Raw genomic sequence first — 12,798 nt, forward strand, 5'->3', positions numbered from 1 at the left:
TATGCCATGTTGTTGAGTTCTATAGTGTATCCTTCTTTATGGTCCCCAGGAGGGAGATCATCTCGTATGCCAAGATAGTCAATAACAGCTTCATCATTTTGGAATGTGTCAAACTGTGCTGGTCCTTCATAATCCCAGTCAATGAGTTGGTGGTGAACAAGGGGAAGGCCTTTAATGTTTTTGGAGTTTGCGGGGTCAAGAGTGAAGATGTGGTTATATTTGGGTATGTCGAGGTAATTATCGAGGTCATTGATGGCACTCTCCTCATCAGTCTCAATCGCGAACGAATCCAAATTATCATCACTAGTAGCGCATTCCGGAACAGGTGTTCTCATCCTATGTGATTTCAACCTAGAACTTTGAGACAAGGACTGTGTAGACTCCTCATGGGTTGTTTCTTGACCAACTCTGAATTTGTTATAAAACTCCTCCTCTTCTGTGGGTTCATCTGGCTCTTTGAATGTCTCGGTGAGCTCATAGTCACTGGAGGATTTGTCTGAACCCCATTCCCATTCGTTGGAGTCTGTGGAATAGCAATCCTCTTGTTGAATTTTGGCAATTTTGATTCGTGATGCCTCTTCTGTCCTTTTAGTGTGGATCTTGGAAGTTAGAAAACCAAGTCCCTTCGAGCATTCCCTTTTTACAGTCAATTCAGGTTGTAAGGGCTCCATAACGCCTTCTTTTCGTAACCCAAGAGGGGTTTTTCCATCATACCCGAATTTTTGTAGAATCTTGAAGCCTTTGCCATATTTCTCACAGGGTATATTGATGTGATCTTGTGTGTCATCTTCAATGTCTTTGTAGAGCATTTTGTATAAACCTTCCTCTTCCAGTTCGCCCCATCTTTGAAAGGTAGTAGGATCCCATTTGAATACTATGATGGATGTTTGCTTGTTAGGATGTGGCCTTCCATATTCTTTTGGAGAGCTCATGACTTGTCGTAAATACATGGTCTGATTTAAAGTGTATTCTCCCATGCCTTTGTCCTGAAATCTACCTTTAAGTTCACCCTGTTTTGATGTCGAAGGTTTCAATGACTTAGGGTCAATGTATGCCGAAGAAGGAACAGCTTCACGATTACTGGGAATGATGATCTCAGTATGTGATCTCAAGTTATTGCAATATATGAACAGATTAGGATCGCCATTAACTGTTACCTCGACTCTGTTGTGAGGAAACTTAATGCATTGGTGATATGTCGATGGGACTGCCCTCATTTCATGAATCCAAGGATGTCCTAGCAATATATTATAAGTGAGATCTAAATCCAGGACTTGACAAACCACATCCTTTGTAACTGGCCCAATTCTTAGAGGTAAGGTGACCGTGCCCTTGGATGAGCGTTCTTCATCATCATATGCCTTGATGGTGATTTGATTTTTTGAATTCACAGCTTTATCGGAATATCCCAATTGTGTGATAGTGCTTAATGTGCAAATGTTTAGACCTGCTCCTCCATCTATCAGGACTCATTTTATTTGATGTTTGTGTATGAAGGCTTCAATGTGTAATGGCGCATTATGCGGCTGACTTACAGAGGCATCATCAGCTTCCGTGAAAGTAAGGGAGTGTGGAATGGAAAGGTATCCCACCATGGCTTGAAACTGGTCCACGTTCAGATCAGTAGGAACAGCAGTATCTCTCAAGATTTTGTCAAGAATGGCTTTATGTGTGGGAGATATGCGTAATAGTTCAAGGATTGAAATGAGCGCGGGTGTCTTCCCTAACTGTTCTACAAGGTCATACTCAGGTTTGGTTGATGAAGAGGCTGTGTTTTTAGTTGGAGCACCTTGCAAAGTGATTTTGCCTCGACGGGTTGTAACATGACATTCAGAAGTAGGTACGGAAGAAGATCCAACACCTCTTAGGACAATCTTGGGTCGCTGAGGAGGATTCTTAGGGTTTTTGTTCTTGATGGTAATAGTAGAGATATGATTGTCCATCGAGATATGATTGATAGTTGAATCATAGTTGTAAGGTGCTCTAGTATAGTTGGCTTGATCATCTGTGACTTTAGCTTTTCCCTTGTCGTGCTTTGGGAATGGTTCCTTAAACATCTCATGTTCTTGATTGGATGAGTGTCCCTCAATCTCAATGTCACCTCTATCAATGAGATCTTGCACAATATTCTTCAGTCGATGACAATTACCTATTTTATGACCCTTTCTTTTATGAAATTCACAATACTCATCATCATTCCACCAATTTGGTTTAACCTTTGGTTCATATGGGGGAAAATCTGAAACTGTGATCACCTTGTTTGCCACTAGCTTCTTGAAAACTGACTCAAGTGGTTCTCCCAAAGGAGTGTACTTCCTTCATGACCTGGAAGTTGTTTGAGTATTCACTTGATTGTTTGTAGAACTTGATCCCGAAAAGATGAATTTGGGTCGCACCGTGTTGGCATCAACAACACCATCATTGACTGTGTTCTTGTTTTTATTCCAAAATCTTGGCTTGTCTTTTCCTTTAAAGTCATCTTTGTTTTCCTTAAATATCTTAATGACTCCTTGCTCAATTAGGACCTTCTCTGTTGCTAAGCCTTTTTCAATAACGTCCTTGAAGGTGGACAAACAAGCTTTCCTTAGATCATAGCCAATGTCTTTGTTAACATTTTGGGTGAACATTTCTACCATTTGTTTTTGTGGAATTTCGCAAGAGCATCTGCTGGCTAGATTTCTCCATCTTTGTAAAAATGATGCAAAAGATTCTCCCTCTTTTTGCTTGGTGTTGCACAAAGTAGTGACTGATATGTCTGTCTCTATGTTATAGGAGAAATGTTGAATAAATGCCTCTGCTAAGTCACCCCATGACTTAATACCAGGTGGGAGTTGGGAGAACCATTCCATAGCTTGATCACCTAAGCTTTGTGGGAATAATCTCATCAAATATGTCTCTTCTGAAGCTACTTCAATGCAAGTTGTGAAAAACTATCTTATGTGTGCCTTAGGATCCCCTTTTCCTCTATATTTGGCAAATTTAGCCGTCACAAAATGTGTAGAAAATGGAGGCAATGGAATGCCCTTGTCAAATGGATAAGGACATATGTCTCTCATTGTGTATGTTGGCTTCGGTGCATTTATGTCCTCCATTTTCTTTTGTAAGTCTCTGATTTTTTGCTCCAAATTGCTCTTAGGTGGAGATCGACTTCTTGAACCATACCCCATGTTTGAGACAGCAATTGGAGGAGGAGCATGTTGCATATATGGATGATATTGATCATACACATGTTCATATGGAGGAGGTCTATAGTGATGCTGCGTATATGGACCACTTGGTATAGATTCATGTTGAGGAACACCATATCTATTTTGTGCATGTATACCATACTCTACAGGCATGTCATGTTCTATTGTATTGCCCCCAAATTTGACATGAGGTTTCCTTGTGTCCAAATTTTGAGCATGCCTTGGAATATCCCATTGCTTTGGTGGTTGATCCTTAGCATTGATATGTGATTGAGCATATTTTTTTCCATAAGACTTCCATAATGGTCTGCGAAGGTGAGTATCATATGTTTGACCATGTGTATGTGGGACCTCTGGTTTTTGAAGCAAAGCTGATGGTGATTCAGGTACCATATGTGGTCCTCTATTTCCTCCACTATTAGGTCTCCTTTGATCCATATTGGAGTGAGGTTGTTGCAAAGGTCTATGTTCCATTATTTGAGACATGTCAAAATCATGAGGTATCTTGGCTCCACTTTGTGCCATCATTTGTAAGAAGTATTGTCTATCCCTCCTAATTATTTCCTCAACCAATCGATTGAAATGGGGATTCATAATGGATTCTTCCACATCTGCTGAATGTACTAAAAAATTGTCCATATTGTCATTATGTGTAGCATTGTTGTTTGTAGTGTCTGCGTTCTCCACATTTGGAATGTTTCTATAGACATCCATGTCCGGCAATGTAGTGTGATCAGTATTGAAAAATAAATCATTGTCATACTCATAAGAACTCATGTTTGCGGACTCTTGAGCCTCTTTAGTTTCTCTCCTAGATTTTTGAAGACGAGTTTCAACCATGAACTAGGTATTGACCAAGATGTGTGAGACTAGATGAAAAATGGAAAGAGTATGGAAGACCAAGAGTTGGATGAAATGTAAATGAGTCTGAAGTGTACTTGTAATGTCCAAAGTGTAAGACCAAGTATGTATGTAGTAGAGTAGGTGTGACTTCCAAAGAGAGGATAGTTTCTCTTGATGAGGTAAGTTGACCTTGACTCTAAGTAAGACCAAATGAGACCCAAAGGTAAGAAACCTTGATGAGGGACCACTTAGCAAAGTGTTGTTGTATGTAGTGTGTTGACAAAGTATGATGAGGACAAGCAAGTGACCTTTTGACTCAAGTTTAGACACGTGTGAATGTAAAGTGAGATGTGAAGCAATGATGGACTTTGTGAGACCCAAAGACAAGTTGAATGCTAAATGAAACCCTGGAGAAATGACCTAGGAAGCTCAAGAATTCTGAAACTGGCTGTGTTTGTTTGCTGGATTGTAACAGTTTTTCAATTTTGGACACAGACGCAACTGTATACTGCACAGACGCAGTTACCCGACACAGACATGTTTATATTCAACACAGACGCTATTCTGCCCAACACAGACGTGCCTAGACAACACAGACGCGGTTAAAACAGACACATACGCGTTTTTGTAAAATTTGTGCAATTTTTTTTTCCAATCTGTGAAGTCGTTTTGATGTGACTCAATCTGACTGTTTGACTGATTTTCGTGACAAGAGGACACAGTGTTGATGAAGACCCGATGTTTGCAAGTGTTTAGACTCAAAATGACTCCAAGAAAAGTGTGTTGTTTGATGTAAAAATGTTTTGCATACACTTGAAGACACAAAAGACACAATGTTTTGCTGTTTGGTCTTGAATGTTTTGAATGTTTAACATAAGTCAAGCACAATTCTTATGGCTGGCCAAGACAATAGTTGTTGATCCCACATGGGGTTTTACCCCTGAGGCTACACTATTCAAAGCGGATACTTAGATGCTTGACCTCACTGGCTCCACCCTCGGCACTCGCTTCTCGGGTCAGCCAAGCATCAGTCCCCATGAAAACTCCCCATGGCAAACTTTGTATCTCTATTAAGAACCGTATGTGTGTGGGCCGCTACCAGAGGTCCGACCTCCTGCCCCAACAACTAGAAGGATTTGGGCCTCTAAAACAAAATGGTGCTAGTAAGGGCATCCGCTTGTGTGGCCATACATGTGGCACTTTCAGCTCTGTAAATACAGAAGGCTCCCAGCCGGTAGGGGTTACGCCCTACAACTGATCAAATAAATTTGATCAAACGGGTTTATGGGGAGACATAGTGTCGGTATGAACTAATCAGCACATGTTATTCATAGTTTTCACCATGAATACATTTATTTATAGTGGTTCGGAAGAAGATGGCTTTTCTTTTGCTACCACTTGGGTCGTTCTCTTCTCACTAGTAGTCCTAATGACAACACAGGAAGACAGGCCCTCTAAAGAATTAAACAAAAAGAGCCTATTGCTCAAGACACAAAAGACAATGATTCAATTTTAGTGCACCAATGGAAGTGTTTGCTAGTCTATGAAAACAAGGAACACAATAAAAATCAAAAACTCTTGCCAAGGACCTGCAACAAAGAGTTGTTAGTAGTTTGGGTTGTTTGAAATAATCACCCCTTCCTGCAAACACACAAGTTAGGTAAATTTTAAAACCCAAAAGACTTTGTGAAAATAGGGGCCTTCAACCAAACGATTTAGCTTCCAAGGCAAGCTGCACCAATTGTGTTAGCTAGATCTGAAAATGTTAGTCCAAAAATAAACCAGATCTGAAACTCTAAATGCAAAATCCGAAAACCGAATCAATAAAATTTCCAAAATTTTGAAACAGGCAATACACAGACGTGATTACCTCCTACGCAGACGTGACTCCGCAACAGAAACGCGGTTCTGTGAGATACAGACATGATTAAAAACCACATACGTGCTTTCTGTACGCAGACGCGGGTGAAAACAACACAGACGCATTTCAGTAACACAGACGCGCCTCCATGGAACCTACAAAATGAAATATGACCAAAACACAAACACGGATCCAGCTGTCTCAGACGCGCCAGAAAATCAAAAACGCGATCCGAAAGTGCGCAGACGCGAAAATACCAAAAATGCTGCCGAAAATGTCCGATCTGCAACTTCAAAAACACAAGACCTGCAACAAGGGGGTCAAATGCAAAGGGAGAAGAGTCCCACCGGGCGTGCCAAAATGTTTATGGTGAAAATGGATAACAAAAACAACAAGATTGAAAGGCTAAATGAATTCAACCACAAAACCCTAGCCTAACAATCAACAAAGATCCACCATAACATATGAAGATTACCTAAGACAATGCAAATCACATGAAATCACAAAGATTATACCATCACATGTCCAATAGGGTTTTGATCTCCATTTTTCCGATCTCCATTGATCTTGCTTGATATATTTGCTCTCAGATTTTATGTGCACAAGAGCTCAACAAAGAACGGAATGTGGTTGCAAGTAGGATCATAGTGTAGTCAAGTCCTCCAAATTGTCGATTAGGGTTTGATAATGAAGAAGGCATCTCCTTAAATAGAAGACACAATATGAAATGGAGGGATAAGATTGAGAGGTGTAAAAGGAGGTCGGCTATGATTAGAGGGTAGGTAGAAGAAATAATAAAATAATGAAAGGGGTAGGTAGTGTAGGAATTAAGAGATGAGTGACATGTGTCATGTGTAGAAAAGGATAATGAATTAATTAAATAAACACAGATTTATTTAATTAATAGAATAAGTAGGATAATTAAATAAATAAGATATTTATTTAATTTAGGAAAAGGATAATTTAAATAAATAAATGTATTTATTTAAATGAGAAATAAGGCTAGAAGAGGATAAATGAATTAATTAAATAAATAAAGATTTATTTAATTAATAGAAGAATTAGGCTTAGATAATTAAATAAATAAAATATTTATTTAATTAGACATGACAATTTTGGGTGTCTACACCCACCATAGTTTGGATCTTGATCAATTCATATATCCATAATAAAGTTTTGTTTCCGCTGGGGGAAAAATCCTAATTCCTTTTGCTAAGGTGATCTTTCGAATCTTTGAAAATCCAAAACATTCAAAAAACTTAGAAAAACCAAAAACACCTAGGGTTATGAAATAGATAACAAGCAACAAAGCAACGAAGATCAAGACGTCTTATAACACCTGAATCGTGAAACTCAAAAACTGAAGAATCAACCAGAAAGTAATAAAGGATTATCAAAGATCAATCATCAAGATGATTATATCAGTTAATGACCATAATAACATGTAAATGACACGTAAGATTCAATGTTTATATCTTGATTTTATTGCTAATCATGTACTCTATGCGACTCAAGGATGTCCATGACTAGAGAAGCTATGATGGGGCATGATTATTTTTCTTTGATTGTTGTTTGTGGTTTATCTCTTATTAAGGTATGTACTTGTCTCAGGATATGATCAGCAAAAGATCAAGGAGGATGTTCCAAGTCATGCATGAAAGGAGATAATCCTTGTCTGTTCTGTAAGCAATACTCAGGTCAACTTGATTCATTTTATCAAGTTTCTTGTATTAACTTGCTATATCAAAATCCATGTAAGAAATACTTGGTTCATCTTGGATCATTATGTCAAGTTGCTTGTATTCTCTTACAACATTTTAAAGCTCAATGATGAAATCAAGCACTGTTACAAGATAACATATGAAGAATGGCAGTATAATTTTTAGTTAGCTCATCATTTTAGATTAGCTCATTATTCATCTGCATTATAAGCATTCATTGTCAGTTGCATTATAAGCATTTCATTTCATTCAGAGATTAATGGTCAAAAATAAAGATTGAGTATACTTGGAAAAACAAAAACAAGTTGCATTTGATCATTTTAGGTGCATTCATTTTTAGAATCATTTTAATCATCATCCATTCCATTTAGTTGCATTTTAATCATTGCATTAGTTTGCATTCAATAAAATGAATTTCATTAATCATGTAGTGTATCATCATTATTATTTGCATTATCATTAAAAAGTTCATTAAAGATCATTTAGTTGCATCTTTGCACTTAGATTCATAATCATTATAAGCATTACATATAAAAATCAAAAGCATATTATGTAGATCATTTGTATTTTCGTATCATTTTCATTTACATCCATGTGCATCAAAAATAAAAATTAATCATTCAATTGCATTCCCATATAAATCATTTGCATTCATATCATTTAAGTTAGTAATCATTTGCATCCAAGGTCATCAAAAATAAAAAAATAAAAAGCATTCATCATTGCATCATATAGATCATCATCATAATGAAAAGAAAAGAAAATATCATAACATCATCCATCTAATCACTGCATCCATATAATAAATGCATATAGATCATCATCATATAGAATAACTTGCATAATAAAGATCATCATATAGAGTCCATGTCTACATATAGATCATCATAAAACAATAAAAGTCCAAGTATACAATGATATCAGATCAAAAGTACAAATGCCTCATCAATACAAAGTCAAGTCAAGGTTGTCCTGTACCACTACCAACTGACTTTGTTCGTCTCTGTGGCTATGGATGAGAAGATCCTCCAGATGCCTGTCTCCCATGATCACCACTCCTCTGAGGAGGTCCCATGACTCCACCGCTGCTAGTATCCATCAACACGGTGGTATGATAGCTACCTACTATCTGGCTCTCTGCGACTACATCCTCATATAGTCGTCGCCAATGGGAAGTCTCCTTCATGGCCCGAACTAGTGCTCTAATAGTATCAACTGAGAGAGTGTCTGATCCAACCTATTGAATATGATCAAGAAGGCCCTGAGTATCCTATTGTCTCCTAACAGTTGTGTCTCTCTTTGTCATGAGTGTCTGTATCTGTTCTCTAAGCTAATCAATTTGTGCTCTAAGACTATCAATGGTCTCCTACTCTGGCACATCCTATTGTGGCACATGAACCCCAATCCCCTCATCTCCACCTCCCTGTCCACCTACTGGAATCTCATTTTGAGTATCTCTCAGAACCTGTCGTCTAATGAGTGGAACATGATACTCTAGATCCTCATCCTCTCCACCATGAGCTGCAATAACCCTAGGGTCTGGCTGAATTTGACCAAAATCAATGCCTCTCCTGCAACTCCCATCCAGTCCAGTCATCCTACCTCCTCCTATCAATGGAAACCCTCTCAGTGATCTCATCCCTTCCCTACTAGTATCCCTCCCAATCCATCCACCATCTCTCCCACCCATAGGATGCGGTCTCCCAATCCTACCAACTGGTCCAAATGATCTCCCACGGACTCTCAATTGACCTCCTCTCCATCCAAGTCTCCTACTGCCACCACCTCCATCCCCACCCTCATCTCCACCTCCCTCACCCTCCTGAGTAGCTCTAAGCTCTCATCTCCATCTTCGTCTCCTGACACCTAGATCATCTGAATCATCATCCTCATCTCCTGAGTTGGGAGGAGGATCAGTTGGATCAGTAATACGAGGAAATGGATGAGCTAGTATGTACTAAGCATAATTTGCAGTAACACCAGGATCAAGAATGTGTAATCTCATATCATAAGCCACTCTCTGAGTAGCAAGAAACTCTGTGTGAGCAATCTCAAATAACAAAGAAGGTCCCCAATCTCGCCTATCTCTGTACTACCGAAAATATATCGTGACACCAGTAGGAATAGGTTGAATGATACCGAACTGTCTAAGAATGCGACTCAACAACTATCTCTCAACAATGTAAGGAGTCCAACCAATAAGATATCTACTCTACATAATAAATGGTAATGTTCATGCATCATCCATCCACGGCTCACAATAAACATATGGTCTCCAAGTAACACTATCCAATGAATCAAGAACCCAATGCAAATACTCCATCTTACCTAGCTTATGCTGAGTAAGGATACCTGCATACAGATAAACATATGGTTGCCTCTCTCCATGAACTCTATGATGGATAGGCCAAGTAATAGTAATGTGCTCCTAGCACCAGATCTGCAAAATTGGGCATCCTATCGATAGACTAGCACTCTCATCATAAACCACCTGATGAAGATCATGATATAAATGAGCAAGCATACAAACACCCCACGCATATTGAGTCTGATGTTGCATCATGCCCTAAATAATCTCACCCCAACCAACAGAAAAACCTTGAGATCTCCTATCTGGACAAATAAATCCCCCAATCAAACCTGCAAGAATCACAGGGAGAGTCTTGTAATACATAATCATATCCTCCCATCGGATCTCTCCTCTCCCAATGCTCTCATCACCAAATATGGCTCTACATGCCTCTATCCCTCCACGATCCTAAAAATCATACTGAACTAGCTCACCAGTCATTGGGATATGAAGAATCCTATACACATCCTCAAGTGTCACACTCATCTCACCTATGGGCAGGTGGAAAGTGGGATGCTCGCTATGCCATCTCTCGACTAACACTATCAACAAACCCCTATTATGGGTAATATCAAGCATGTATAACAAGTGGTGTAATCCACATGCATCTATATGTCTAACCTCTGCCTGTGTAAGTTCTGGCACTAAGTGCCACATCACCAGGAATTTCTCCTGACACTGGAGAACATCAGGTTTCTCCTATTTACCAAGAGCATTCGATCAATCATTACTCATCTATCTATCAAATTAAAGAGATCAATAATCTATCATATCAATCTTTTCAAAATGAAGCAAATTAAGCTATCAAATCATTTTAAACCAATCAACAATGGTTTTCTATCAATCACTGAGTTCAATCAAACTCTGTTATTCTCTTACATCAGAAACTAAATCAGTTTCTTAGAGCTAATCTATCCAAACAAATCAAATCGATCTAACAATCACTAAGTTCAATCAAACGTTGCTATGCTCTTCATCAGAAACTAAATTGGTTTCTTAGAGCTAATCTATCAAATCAAATCATTTTAAACCTATCAATCATGGTTTTCTATCAATCATTGAGTTCAATCAAAACTTTGCTATGCTCTTACATCAGAAACTAGATCAATTTCTTAGAGCTAATCTATCCAAATAAATCAAATCGATCTATCAAACAACATCAATCAATCAAGTACCTATTCATCATAATTACACCTCAAACACGCTTAAATCTAATCAACAAAGTGATTTTTTGGCTATGAAATCTATCAAAAACATTCATCTTGAGCATATGTGCTAATCTTTTTAACAAAAGCGCTATCCTATTGAACGTAGGTGCAAACCAAAGCATATGCGCTAATCTTTTTTTAAAAAATGCTATCCTATTGAATGCAGGCACTAACCAAAGCATATGCACTAATATTTTTAACAAAAGCGCTATTCTATTGAACATATGCGCGAAACAAAGCAAAAGCCCTAACTTTAGCTGCAAAAGCGCAAACACACGATGCAGAGGTGCTAACCTAATCAAATGCGCTAACATTCCTAACATATGCACTACCAAAATGAGCACATGTGCTAACATGAGCAAATGCGTTAAACCTAAATGCATATGTGCTAAACCTAAATGCAAAAGTGCTAATCAAATATCGAAAATCGCAAAAAAAATCCAAAAAACGCACCAAAAACATGAAAAATTGTACGACAAGTTGAAAACAAAGCTCATGGTGAGATACATATCAGAAGCCCATACTCAGGAGGTTGCTGATATCATCAAACATGCTCAAATCGATGGTTCTCCAAAGGAATCACCATTTCACCACCTCACCAAGACAATTTTCTTCACAAGCTGACAAGGATGAAAATGAAATTAAAAATTAACCTTGCTTAATTTTATATTTACTATTTGAAAGGGTAATTAATGCTTTTCAATGGGGCAATTTAATTTGTTTATTACAAATGAATTTAATTGACGAAACTTTTCAATTATCACGAGATCAATCATTCAAACCAAAGTTTTCAACAATTTCATGATCAATCTCCCGAGGGGGTACACAATCAGGATTTTTATCTCCATCAGGTGCGCTATCAAGACTTGATTTAATCTTTGAAACAATGTTGTATTGACATCATTTTAAAGAGGGGCAAAATGTATATACATAAAAATGGCTATGAGCGATTAAATAAATATTATATATTTATTTAATAATTATTCTTCTATTAAATAGTTAATTTGAAATGATTAATTTATTTAATTGATTTTGTGTCTTTCTATTAATTAATTTAATTGAAATATTTAATTAATTAATTCATCTATCCTATTCCTCTAATCAATTAAATATCTAATATTTAATTATCTCCTTCAATCAATTAAATATCTAATATTTAATGGTTATTCTCCTATCTTATAGTCACAAATATTAAATAATTTCTTAAATTATTTAATCCCTCTTATCCAGCTCACCTTCCATCTCCACTTCATCTTCCCTTTGCCAACTCATCAATCATGTGGCTAAGGAAATTAATATTTCTTAAATATTAATTCATCATTTATCTCCAACCTCCAAACTTAATGAAATATTGTGTACCTACACATATTTCATAACCTCCTTCTAAATTCTCTCCAACATCCCTACATATTAGGAAGGATTTGAGTCCACTTGTCCTCTCATGCCTAAATCTTCTCCAACCATCCCTAGATTCCCTCAGTCAGCAACCCAGTCAAGGTGAGATGAGTGACACTTGTCTTCTCCTTCCCCCTTTCTCTCAACCTTCACCTTTTCTCACAGCCATCCAAATCTGCAGATCTGATCATGACCGTTGATCTGAGCCACATCATCTTATCCTCTCAAGGTC

This window comes from Cryptomeria japonica, chromosome 4 (genome assembly GCF_030272615.1).
Source record: "Cryptomeria japonica chromosome 4, Sugi_1.0, whole genome shotgun sequence".
NCBI classification, from domain to species: domain Eukaryota; kingdom Viridiplantae; phylum Streptophyta; class Pinopsida; order Cupressales; family Cupressaceae; genus Cryptomeria; species Cryptomeria japonica.